Raw genomic sequence first — 12,483 nt, forward strand, 5'->3', positions numbered from 1 at the left:
ATTAACATTCCATTCCCCCCCACAATAGCAAATTTTGGCCAGGATCCTCAGAATTACTGTACTTTAGGCATACCCAAATATTTAGTTGTATTGCTAAAATGTTTATTTTTATTAAGAAGATTTATATGTCTCATACGCTTTTCATGACTCAGTGGTTTTAAAATACAAGAACAATAAACCACTAAAATGTAAAGCTATATACAGTTAGAGTGTCAAAACACTCTACTTCTTGAGATGCATTTATAGCAAAATCCAAGAAGGTACACCATTAAAGCAAACCTGGAGGTAGCTTGATCCTAATTGCATGCATAGCTTCTTACAATTCATGAGTATCTTGGCTTGGGCTCAGAAGGCAATGACGTCCCACATTTTTTCAAAAAATTCAAGTTGGCTAACTTTAGATTTCTGCCCTAGTTTTAGGCCTGCCACAGGACCTTGAAGTAAGGTCAAGAGAAAGTAATTGGCTCAGAGTCACCAACTAACTCAAAATCTATAGTTTCTCCTTTCAGAGCATGTCTTCTGTTTCAAAAATGAAGAAACTGAGACTTCCCTAAGTAGGAGTCCTCTTATCTGTATGGAACCAATTTTCATAAACTTCAATCAACAATGATCGTGATGGGAGGTCTAGCCGAGCATATGTAGGAGGTTAGTTTGATTACACAAAAGCTGGCTGCTCTTGGAGAATCTTGAACTGCCTTCTCCCCAAGTTCTCAGCTAGGAGCCAATTTCTTGACTCTGCTCTTTAAGATCCTTTGAACTGAATTTTCCAAATCCACATATGGAAACTTCAGAAGGAAAGAATGTGTGCCATCCCTCAACCCCACAACTGGAAATTTTTTTGTAGTCTTTGAATCCCAGCCCATTCTCTTTGGTTACAGACTGTTGTATCACCCTATATCAGGATTCAGACACAGGCATTTGAACAAATGTCTGTACATTCAGACACATGGGAATGATTGGAGAACCAGCATATAACTTTCTATATGTTTCTCTTCCTCTCTCCTAGGACAGAGTGAAGAAAAAATGTAGCACAGATTTCTTTGAGAAAAAAATGTAGCACAGATCTACTAAGACACCTGCCTAAACAGACAAAAAACTTTAATATTTTAATTCTCTAGAAAGCATCTGAAAAAGATGGTTGCATTTTAATTTGGAGCAGGAATGGAGGTACAGTTTCTTCTGTCTCTTTTTATGGCTCCCAAGATCTTCCCACCAGAACAGCATCTAACAGCAATGCAATCGCCTGCTAATTGTCTATGAAAAATAGGCAGTTTTGTGCACCAAATGTTTTTGTGCAACTATTGAAAGGGAAAAAATAGGTCCAGAATCCCTTCCCCTTCGGAATACCAATCTGACATTAGTTTTTTTTACATTATAAAGGTATGTTTACAAACTAACAATTATTGTCAATATATTAACTTAAAACATTTATATTACCATTCTTTCTGAAATGGAAATTCTGTTCATATTTCTTTTCCACAGTCTATTTTCTAAAATGGTATCAAGATGACAATGGCCCTATTTCTACAGATATGTTCTCATCTGAATTTATATAGGCAATGACAGAATTACTTGACAGAATGTCCTTCTCTTCACTTTCCCAAGACCTTCCAAAGACTAGCAAATCAGATAAGAGGCAAGTTATCAAGATTCTCCCAAAGCTGCAAGTTTTTGCATGTGGATCATTAACAGTTTGTTATATTTATATTCTCACATCAGACACATTCTGAAATGTGGGCAACATAGTACATTTGACAACACAGGACTGAGTTCTTCAGAAGCTTTTCTGCTGATAGCAAAGCACAGATTATTGCTTTCCAAATGAACTCATAGAGCTGTTTTTTTCAACCTTGGCAACTTTAAGATGTGTGGACTTCAATTCCCAGAACTCCTTAGCTGACTAGGGAATTCTGGGAGTTGAAGTTCGCACATCTTAAAATTGCTAAGAAAGACTGTATATAATCCTCTTGTCCACCCTGGAAACCTTGAGATATGTTAGATACGACAGACCTCTCAATCCTGAATTTTGAAATTGCACTACACATTAGAAAACACTAACTCGTGCCTCTTTATCTTCCACCAGATTCTGAGAGTGATTCAGTGCTAGACAAGTCTTACTTCCTTATTATAAACTATAGATGGTATTTGAAAAATTAACATGGAAAATGTTCAAATACCACTAAATGTAGCTCGTTCTATTAGACAACCTTGAAACTATAGGTATAAAATTACAGTTATTGTATCTGGCTCAATAGCAATCGCTCACTCATTGCAATTACAATAAAGTATCCCTACATGTAAATATTCAGATGTAAGCTCAATCAAGTTCAATGAGATATACTCCCATTTTAAATGTTCTTGTAGCACTGGGATCTAATTAATGTTCCAGCTGCTTTCCGCTCTGCAAAGTTGTTTGTTTAAACAACTTCCCAAATATGATTTAAAAACCACAATACACTCATGACCTACAGATGGCTCAGGTGTTCAAATGACTTGCAGAATAAAGTATCAAGTTGGAGGAGGCTTAATGTCTACCAAAGAAGAACAATATCTTGACTCCTTTTCAATTTTGATACATTGATGTGAGGATCTAGTTCTTCAAGAATGTATGCGTTCAGTGGTCCCACATTCACTTCTGCATTTCCAGATTATCAGACAGAGAAATATCTTCTCTTGAAATTGCGAAGAATATCCTGAAGTACAAATTGCGAGGTAATCTGAAATAAGTCACCCAGGAGTTGATTTATATAAAGCAGTTTCTTAATATGCCATGCTATTGTACATGAATAAAATTAATTTAGAGTTTAATTCCCCAATAAGAGAAAATAGGAATCCCCCTCCCCCAGCTAATGCTAAACCTAGAGTAGCCTTTCAACCAAAAAAGAGACTCATCAATAGTATTAAGCAATTTAGGAAGTTACAATAAAGTTTTTGACTAAAGTCTAGAATCAGGTCATAGCACAAATTATAAAAATGAAAGTTAGCACATTAAAAAACACAATTCGCTGTATAAATAGCAGTTCTCCTTCACATATACAATTTTCAAAAGCCTGCTTCTAACACATAATCTATTTCTCTCTTGCTACATAACACCAAAAATCTCTATCACTGATCACCTATTTGGTCTGAGTCTTCATAATTTGAATCAGGAGAAGTTATGTGCAACATGAGCTTCTTTCCAAATCATTTCTACCACAGTTCATAATTACTTCATAGAAGGTGAAAATATGTTAAATATGTGAAGATATTTATGACATCTTCCTACCTCTTCTAACAATCTGCACAAAAGTAACTCAAGCGGATGGGTAGATGGTTGATTAATGGTATACACGGAGTGGCTTTGAGTTTTAGGACTACTAAATTCTGAGAATTTACCTTGTTTAATTCCGGAGAGGGGGCACTGCTCCAGAAAGACCTGGTGCCCAATCGGGGCATCCTTCTGGTTTCATGTGCAGGAGGACATTTGAAAAACTTTAAGTTACATACCAGTTGTGTCCATTCCTATACTAGGAGGCCCTTCATTTACTTATTCACCCACTGGTCACTTTCCATATGAATTACTTTACTATAATGAGCTCTACATTAACCTGTCATTGAAGAGCATCTGATGGCTTCAGCTGGTGTGGGCAGTTATGTGCACATCTAGATTAACACGTGTTATATCAGTGCTCCACTAGCTGCACTGCCAGATACTTCGAAATGCAGTTCAAAGTGCTAATAATGATTTGTAAAGCCCTACATTGTATGGGGCTAGGTTATTTGAGGGACTTCCTCTCCTCAGTCACCAATGCCATTAAGTCCAGCAGGAAGGGCATGGTGCAGGTCCCTCCGTGAAGGAATAATCTTATATGACCCAGGAGAAGAGCTTTTCCTGCCATGGCACCCACTTTTTGGAAACATCAATCCTGACGTCAAATTGGCCATGACTCTTATAGTATTGGCCTTCTGGAAGAATCTGGGAATACAGTAATGTGGGTATTGTAAAGTGCAAACAACCAGATCCACATGTGAAAAATTAAATTAGCTACTTTATTGCTTATCTCTATTTCACAGGAATCTTCCCAGACAGGCATTTACACCTAGGCCAGACTAGATAAGATTCAAGAGCAAGCAGAGGGTGGGTGGGGCGTGTCAGACCTTGGCCTCTTGTGCCTCAGTCTTTCTCTGACAGGCAGGGGGTTTATAAAGTGGCTATATTACTAAGGAAACTAAATTGGTCTCCTGAAAGTTATGTTTTATGATTTTACTGTTTTTTAATTACCTGTTGTACTGTTCTTTGTGTATTTAACTTTGTACACCATCCAGAACTATGGACATGAGATGGCTATATAAATGTACTAAATAAATAAATTGATTGTAATGTTTTGCAGTTTTTACCATAAATTTGGATGGTCTTTGGAACCCAGTTAGTCAAACAGCACATCAGATGCTATTGTTGGTTTGGGGGCATCAGTTAAACTTTCAAAATTCTGAAAACCCAAGGACTAAATCTATCAACCAATTCAAAACAGGAAATCTCTGTACAAGGTGTTCCGATGGATGACTATCCAGTTTCTGATTACATATCTGTGAAAAAGAGAAACCACAATCTTTAGAGGCAACTATACTTGCTTTTTTTCTGCCTCTGAATCAATGTTGACTTCTGGTGACTGCCTGGATTAGTTCTTGGCAGTTTTCTGGACAACATTTTCAGAAGTGGTTTGCCACTGCATTCTTCCAAGGCTGAGAGTGACTAGCCCAAAGAACCCAGTTGGCTTCATGCCCAAAGCAGGACTAGAACCCACAGTTTTCCAGTTAAGACACCATAGTGCCTAAACCACTACACTCTTTTACTTACTATAAGATTATACCATTGGAATGTTCTTCCTAATGTTTAACCAAAATCCATTTATTATTTGAAGAACCAAATGCCAGGAATGGAACAGAACACTCAAGTATCTAAACATTTGTCAATTTTTTTATTAATTTATTTCTGTATTAATCTGAAACATCAATTTCCAATGCAATTTACATCTGGAAAGAAGGGATAGATAAGAAAGATAGGCAATATTTTAACTATTATAAAAAAGCAGAGCTATAGAAAATGGGGCACTGCCATGGCGGAAAGTTGGAAAGATGCTACTAATGCCAACCATGTTATTACAAATAACACAGAGGGTATTGAGAAGCCTCACCCTATAAATACTGTATTTATAATATTTATTTCTAACCTATCCCAGATTTTTTTCCAATTTACAACCAAACACTCATACATATGGAGATTGCTTTCTAATATAGATGGCTCTACTAAAGTCCATCCTGCACATACAGCAACAATGGGCATTTGTATTTATAGGACTGGGAAAACATGTCTGTTAATTCCATAAAATACTCCCACTTTCTAGTTTCACGGACCCTTTTCTCTTCCTTAGGCTGAAAGTAAGTTCCTAGATTTTAAATTCAATTGATTAATTCTTGGATAATTGTTTGGGTGGATGTTTTTAACAATCAGATCAAGTTCAGAAGTTGTAACTGGGGTTGTTTTTGAGCACACACACAGACACCCATTTAAACAGGCAAAAAGTGACAGACACACTGAATGTTTATGAGATAATCTTGATGTTTCTCCATTTCATTCCTTTGCAATGTAAACAGACCAAAGTTAAATAAGTTAAAGTTGTGAATTTGTGCCAAATGTTGCTTTCTTCCCCTTGATTCATTTTCCCTTGGGTTACAGTTTTTAGACTGCTAGTTTGTGGATAGGGACTGACCTCTTTCATTGATCTTATGAAAGTGGTCCGGGGAGCCTTTTTAGATGAAAAGCAGTGTAAATGTACTATAAATAATAAATAAAAGCTCCAAGTTATCTGTGCTCTAAAAATAAGCCAGTCCACAAGAGCAATTGAATTCAATAGCCTGTCTCGTGTCAGTCACACCAATGAGTTTTGTGTCAACAGTATAGCCTAGTTAGTACATATTAACCCAGTTTTCTTTGAGCTGTACCACTTCAGATTGCATTTAGAGCCTTACATGACTGAATGCCCAAACATAGATTGACTTTCTCAATGAGACGTAAGGACATATCTCTGAAATACTATTCACCAACTCTATAATTATGTTGATCCAGGTAAGAGCTGTCAGTTCTGATTAGCCCACAACAGCATTTTAGTCCATTCATGAGAATTCTAAGATACTTTTAAAAATATGTAGTGTTTAACAACTTATTTATTTTACCAAGAATACTTAAGAGTACTTGAAGAATTAGAGCTTTAACATTTTATAACAAAAGAATCAATTCGAAAGAGTTCTATTTCCAAGCTTAGAACAGCAGTCTTTTTCTAACAGCACAACTCCGACAAATTTCATAACTGCTGATCAGGGGCACCAGTTGCAACACATGCCCATGTCATCTTACATTTGGACTACTGCAACTCACTCTACATGGGGCTACCTTTGAAGATCATCCACAAGATTCAACTGATCAGAATGGAATAGCCCAATTAATAACAAGCTCAACTTATTTTGCTCATATAATACTTCTACTACAGGATCCGCACTGATTGCAAATTGGTTTCTGGATACAACTGTAGGTACTGTTTGTCACCTTTAAAGTCATTCATGTCAGGACTTGGATATATGCAAGATCACCTTCCCCTTGTGGAATCTATTCATTCAACAAGAGAGAGAGAGAGAGCAGCTTGCTGCAGATTCCTATGGTGAGGATGTCAACATCAAGGACTCCCAAGACCCCATCTCAGTAGTAGCCCTTCTTTTCTAAAACAAAACCTATTCTGGCTTTATTCCAGAAGATCATGAAAACTTTTCTGTTTAGGGCAGCCTATATGTAGTGAAAGAAAGAATATTCTCTCAAAAAGATGACATGTGTTAGTGAGAAGAGTGATCCAATTTTTTTTCAGTGGGGAGGAAGACTATATATTTTTGATTTCTATTACCATATTGAGAATAATAAAATTATTCTCAATATGGTAATAGAAATTAAAAATATATAGAAGCATACTGAAAAGACGTTCTTCAGAAGAGGAAGTAGTACTCTAGGTCAGTATTTGGAAAGAGATTGTCTGGAAACCTATACATACTGCTTTGTTCTTTGTCATGGAAGCAAAATTCCAGAGGTTCAAGGTGTTAGTTATGACGTACAAAGCCCTTCATGGCATGGGTCCGGATTATCTACGGCAACACCTGCGACCGGCGTCAACGTCCCTCCGTCCAGTGCGCTCCCACAGAGAGGGCCTCCTCAGGGTGCCGCCGATCAAAGAATGCCGATTGGTGACCCCCAGGGGGAAAGCGTTCTCTGTGGGCGCGCCAGACCTTTGGAACAGCTTACCGGTTGAGCTCCGGACGGCCCCCGACCTTCGCTCCTTCCGGCGCGATCTTAAAACATTCTTTTTCGAACAAGCTGGCCTGGTCTGACGGGATGGGGTTGGGTTTTTAAAATTAGTTCTTAACTCAATATGTATTGATTTTATGGGCATGATGTTTAATTGGTTTTTAATGGTTTTTTAATTTTTGTATCTGATTTTTATTGTGTATTGCCCTGTTCACCGCCCTGAGTCCTTCGGGAGAAGGGCGGTATAGAAATCAAATTATTAAATTAAATTAATTAAATTAAAATCAGGAGAGCAGTGGAAGAGATTGTTAAGACTGTAGATTAGTAGCAGGAGAGAGGCTTTGCATACAGAAAGTCAAACTCAGTCTCTGTCATCTCGGGAAAGAGATTGTTGTTTGATCTCCTGAGAAATCACTGCCAATCCCAACAAACCAACTTTTCCTTTACTGGATAACAATTCCCATCACTCAGCCATCTTTATCAATACAAGTGCTGTTTGTAAATACCAGGAGATATAACTCCAAATAGCTGGAGGGCTTTAAATTGAGAAGATGGCTATGACGGGGGTGGCGGGTGGGAAGCATACTGATCTGACCTACACAGAACAACCTTTTCTGATTGGAGAAAAAGCAAATTCCTAAACATCTTTCCAAATATGATGGAGATGAGATGAGATGACAGAGAGACAAGTTTTTAAAAAGTAAAGAGAGCAGAAAGCCAACACATGCTGTGGAAAATTTAATTGTTTCAGTGATACAGAACATGGATGAAGCAGAAATAGAGCAGAACCAGTAGAATCTATCCAGGGAATAAAGATCCCAAAAGTAACCATTCAGAAGATGAAAAAGGAAAATGGCAGCAGGGAGGAGTACAAATATAGCCAAATAGTAAAAGTAAGGCACAACCAGCCAAAAATAAATAAATACATCTTGGAATTCAAGAATTGTTTGAAATGCTTGCTGTTTTATAAGACACCATGAGTTCTGGCACATCATAAGAAAATATGAAGCAAGAGTGTGTTTGTTTTAACTTTGGCCTGTTTCCTGTCTCAGTCTACTCTTCCAGTCTACTGTTCTAGTTCTTTTACAAGGAAATGTGGTAAATCTTACTTAGCTACATAAGCAATGAAATATTTCTTTGTGTGCAGACCTCCAAATAATCTAGGAACCTCCATGGCAGAACAAGCCTAAGTTAGTCCAAAAATGCATAAAGGTTTAGTTGAGTTAATGCATTCATTCCCCTATCATGGTTTGCTAAATAAATTCAGCTAAGATGCTGAATTGTGGCCCAGTATGACTCATAAAACCATTTTTGGCAATGCTGATATAAAAAACGATGTGCATTGATTTGGGGGGTGGGGGTGGGTAAACTATGGTCTTTCAGGGCAGAAATCTTCAGACCATCTCAGAGAAAGAGCTGCTCAACTTGCATTTAAAACCTCCAGTAGCAAAGCACTCATAACTCTAGGAGGCAGCTTGGTTGGGGTAGATTTGGAGGAGATTTGCAAAGAACAGAAGAAATTTGCTTTAAATTGTTTAAAATCATACTTCTCTACAACTGTTTTTCTATACAGATATTATTGCTTAAATGTCTTCAGTCATATGCTTTGGTAGTTCTGTTAAGTATGGAATTTCATAATGATGCCAATATGTTGTCAATTATTTAAATATCCATGGAATGTTTGCCTTTAGCAAAGGCTGTTGAGGAAGGGATGTGATGTTACTTCTTCATATCTCTCTTCCTTTGTCCATAGTGACAGACAGGCTCAGTCTGAATGTATAACAATTACAGCCTTGGCACTTCCCCTATTTCAAAACTGCTATGTTCTATTGCAAAACAGTGCCTGTAGGGTCTTTACACTTTGAATGATACTTGTGTCTTCCTTTCTCTTATCTTGTACCTTTATCATATGGAAAATCATTCTTTCTGTAGGTGGAGTCTTCTACTGGTGTTTGCACATGCTTAATCTACTTTTGATCAATATCTACAGTATGTCATCTTGGGGCTTTGCTGATGTCTAGGTGCAAAAGATTAATCACCCCCTGGAGCCTTATTGCTGTAGAAAAATAAGACAACTGTTGAATCCTCTCCAAATGTTGATTGGGGTGAGTTTTCCACCAGAGCTTTAACGGAGTATATGAATGCATTCCATTTGATTGGTTTGTAATGCAAAGGCTTTTAAAACCCCATGAATGGGTTGATTCAGCAACCAAGGGTATTCTACAAATCCAGCCACTGAGTAGTTTGAGGGAGCAAATAAGATAACATCATGGTTTAAGGTTTTCAGAAAAGAAACACAAAACAAATTTGATATATCATCTATTATACACTTTCAGAAGCATACATAAAACTCCAGCTCAATTGTGAATATTACCACAATGTTAATTAACAGAACCCCTTCCCCACATCTCCTACTGCAGAAGGAAGATGCAGAAATAAATAAATAAATAAATCCAGAGATTTTAAAGATAAATAGCATTTTCTTTATATTTCTTTAAATATAAAATGTATCACAATCATTTTGGCTGATACTTCTCAGAGTTAGTCTTCTGTAATTCTGAAATGATTTCTAGTCCTCTTTGGTAGCTGGTATGCATGTAATAATTCTGTAATAATAATAATTCATAACAACAATAACAACAATTCTTAAACAAAAACAGAAAATGCCAGGTTTGATTTTTCTCACTTTGAAATTTTTCCTGAAAGTCCACTTGGTTGGAAGGGAAAAAAATAAGTGAAAAAGAATCACTACGGCTTCAAGTTGAACCCAAAGCACTAGATAATAATATCAAATTTAAATTTATGTAAATAAATACAAATTTAATAAATAACCTAACTCCTGAGTAAAGAAATACCAAAATGATGAGTCTAATTAAACTACATACACATATTAATGGATTCACCAGGAGCAGAGATTGACTCAACAGTCATACCTTAAGCAAGTTCAAGCAGGGATCTCATGAATGATCAACGAACTAATCTTTCCTCTGCCTGTGCTTGGAGAAAACTTTAAAAACCATTCAAATCCTGAACGGAAAATCAGGAGCACACTTCACGCACCTTCGCCAAGGGGAAAAGAGAGACAGGCACTTCAGGATCAGGCTGCCTGAATCCACGAACTAGATACGAAGCAGCCCCTTACGAGGCCACAGAATCTTAAAAATCTTAAATCTCACGCACAAAGGTTTTGCAATGGGTGAAGCAGTAAAGGGGCAAGGGGGTGGGGGAGGGCAGGAGACGTTCAGGGCTTTATGCCAGTGTTTCCCTACCTTAGGAACTTGAAGATGCGTGGACTTCAACTCCCAGAATTCCCCAGCCAGCATAGCTGGCTGGGGAATTCTGGGAGTTGAAGTCCACGCATCTTCAAGTTCCTAAGGTTGGGAAACGCTGCTTTATGCCACACTAGTTCCTTTCAGACAAGCATTTGATGTCTTTTTTGCATTAGACAAAAAATAGCCAGAGTACAGTTTGTACGAGAGACGCTCCCAGAGGAGAAAAAAAAACCCACACGGACGGAACATACACTGCAAGGGGGCAAGCATCCGACCACATCCTTCCACATCTATGATCGCCGCTTCCAGCCGCCGCCCGATGCCTACTCCTTCCTCTCCCTTCTCTCTCGGCACTTCGCCGAAGTCGGGAGACTCTGGAAAAGAAGACGCTCAACTCTAGCAATCCTAACAGTCGCGCGGATTCCCACCACCACCACCACCACCTCGCAACGCCTGACTCCGCAGCTTCCTTCCTTTCTTTCTAGCCTCGGAAGTATGTGAAGCATTCCCCTTTCCGGAGGGGAGAAACTCCCATCGTGCAAAAATCCAGACTCTGCCCAATATAAAGGCTCGCAACTGATTCGGATCAGAAAACCCTCCTCCGGCTTTCCAAAGCTCCCCAGCCAGCACGAACGGCAGAAGCCATATCTAGCAGTCTCCGCCTGTGCCAACTGCCCTTTCCGCTCTGTCCAGAACGAGCAAGCAGAAGTAACCGAAGAAAGAAAAATCTCCTCCGCTCTTACCTAAGCATTTACAAGGGACTGCGGGGGAAGAGTAGCAACTTTATGCGGCGCTCCCCGACAGAGAGTAAAGGTTGGCCGGACGAACTGAGTCGCTGCCCGCAGGCTCCTGCAGCATTGTTCCCACTTCCAGAGTGCAAACAAGGACTACTGTATAATAACCAATGCTCAGTGCATTGTGGGAAGCGAAGCTTTGAAATGGGAGAAAAATGGCAGGAGGCGCCCCCTAGTGGGGATCAAAAGAGGGATGCCAGGCAAGGATAGCGAAAGCATCAAAGGGGATGGATGGGCCAAGGAGATTTACACATGGGAAATTCCTGAGCTTTTAAGTACTCGTTTTCCTGGCCCAGGAAACTAAGCATACAGTACAAATGTGTTCAAGAAAGGCAGCTGTACTCATCTTTTAGAACAAATACGTGTATTATTCAGATAACTTTAGAGGACTATTACAGTACTCACGATACCTTATCTGGTCATACGTGCCTTAATTACTCAAATATCTGAAATATACAAATTGTTTTCAGAGAATGTCGATTGGTGGCCCCCAGGGGGAGGGCGTTCTCTGTGGGTGCGCCAGACCTATGGAACCACTTGCCGGTTGAGCTCCGGATGGCCCCCGACCTTCGCTCCTTCCGGCGCGATTTAAAAACTTATCTATTTGAACAATCTGGCCTGGTCTGATGGGTTTAGGGTTGGATCTAATTTTAACATAGTTTTAATTATTGTATTATATTGGGCATAATTATTTAATTCTTTTTAACTTCTTTTTTAACTTTTGTATTTATATTCTGATATTTATTGCCCTGTACACCGCCCTGAGTCCTTCGGGAGAAGGGCGGTATAAAAATTTAATAAATAAATAAATAAATAAATAAATAAATAAATAAATAAATAAATAAAATGAAATTCAAAGGTGAAAAAAGTAAGGTTCCACACTTAGGCAGGAAAAATCAAATGCCCAGGTATAGTATAGGTGGTACCTTGCTCAATAGTAGTAACTGTGAGAGGGATCTCGGAGTCCTAGTAGACAATCACTTCAATATGAGCCAGCAGTGTGCTGCAGCTGCCAAAAAAGCCAACACAGTGCTAGGCTGCATTTACAAAGGGATAGAATCAAGATCACGTGAAGTACTACCGTAATACC

General features: G+C 38.6%; 1 protein-coding gene across 1 annotated transcript in view; it reads right to left on the reverse strand.

Moving 5' to 3' along the window:
* EXTL3 (exostosin like glycosyltransferase 3) overlaps positions 1 to 11,477 on the reverse strand; it is a 146,363-nt gene extending 134,886 nt beyond the window's left edge. Inside the window, exons 1-3 of the mRNA XM_081335505.1 lie at positions 11,343 to 11,477; positions 10,851 to 10,973; positions 10,261 to 10,387 (exon numbers count right to left, since the gene is read on the reverse strand). The gene's annotated coding sequence lies outside the window, so the exon portion shown is untranslated. The remainder of the gene's footprint in view (positions 1 to 10,260; positions 10,388 to 10,850; positions 10,974 to 11,342) is intronic.
* Positions 11,478 to 12,483: the final 1,006 nt, after the last annotated feature.

Source organism: Vipera berus (genome assembly GCF_964194415.1).
Source record: "Vipera berus genome assembly, chromosome: 1".
NCBI lineage: Eukaryota > Metazoa > Chordata > Lepidosauria > Squamata > Viperidae > Vipera > Vipera berus.